Source organism: Amphimedon queenslandica, unplaced genomic scaffold (genome assembly GCF_000090795.2).
Source record: "Amphimedon queenslandica unplaced genomic scaffold, v1.1 AMPQUscaffold_730_Cont27254, whole genome shotgun sequence".
Taxonomy (NCBI): Eukaryota; Metazoa; Porifera; class Demospongiae; order Haplosclerida; family Niphatidae; genus Amphimedon; species Amphimedon queenslandica.
In genome coordinates, this window is record NW_003558921.1 from 1 (window position 1) to 1,043 (window position 1,043).

Genomic DNA, 1,043 nt, shown 5'->3' on the forward strand with positions numbered 1-1,043 from the left:
TATTAGTTTACAATTTACATCTGAGTCTAGTTGTTTTACTTTTCTTAAATGTTTTGCTCTCGGTTTTGTTATACCATAGATATAGATCTAGATCTACACGCCCAAGAGTTGGAACATGGACCAGTCCTGATACAGGCCTGAATCATTACTGATGATCGAGCCTGGACCGTGGATTTGGGGCAATGTCCTGATCCGATATTGACGAATCAGCCACGATTTATGCTGGTGCCAGACCTGATCCGACAACGATAACGATATTCATTAAGCCTCATTATGACGTACTTCCTGTTATGCTTAATTAATACTTAATTATTATTAATTTAAAATGATTTGGAATTATTATTAAAACCAAAAAAAGATTATAATTGTTTTCTTCATCATAGTCTACCAATGTTCCACAAGTAAGACACTTCATGTTTTGTAACTTAAGACACCTAAAGAGCCATAAATTAAGAAGGCACTAAAATAATAAACTTACATTACTGAGAAATTAATTTCCAAAAATCTCCAACATTAATGAACTCTGGGGTTCCATGTAGTGAAGCAGATCTTTCAAAGGTATCTTGTAACACATAGTCCTACAAAGCTTAGATCCATAACATAACTATAATGAGGCATAAATTCTACATAAGCAAAGGAACTACATACCTTCCTTAACCAGCATGATGAAGGCAGGTTCACAAAAAAATTCAATGCTATTTGAAGTGAACTATAATGACAAATGATGATAATAAATTAAAACACTATGATTAAACTGACCTTAACAAGAGCTTTAAACAAGAAAGTTTCAGTTCATCACAACCTGAATAATGAATTTAGCTTTTCACATGAAATTAAACAAACCTAAGATATTCTTGTCTTGAAACTTAGTGAGATAAGGTAACTATAGAATGTATACTAGTGGCCTTGCTAAATTAATAAATTAATATGAACTAAAGGAGCACCTACTATACTAATATTTCCAGAATAATCTTCCGCATCAAAAATTCTAAGGAAAAGTAACAATTACACACATAATCAATAAACTATTTTACCACACTTGT

General features: G+C 31.9%; 1 long non-coding RNA gene across 3 annotated transcripts; it reads right to left on the bottom strand.

Annotated features, from left to right (window-relative positions):
* Nucleotides 1-305: 305 nt before the first annotated feature.
* On the bottom strand, nt 306-1,037 carry LOC109593590 (uncharacterized). 3 transcript variants are annotated; one of them, XR_002191053.1, is made up of 6 exons: nt 949-1,037; nt 844-905; nt 760-770; nt 649-709; nt 479-604; nt 306-434 (listed from the first exon to the last, which is right to left on the bottom strand). It is a non-coding gene; the product is annotated as an uncharacterized LOC109593590 (long non-coding RNA). The 3 variants fall into 3 exon arrangements; XR_002191052.1 differs by having other exon boundaries at nt 760-802; XR_002191051.1 differs by having other exon boundaries at nt 760-905.
* Between the last annotated feature and the right edge of the window lie 6 nt (nt 1,038-1,043).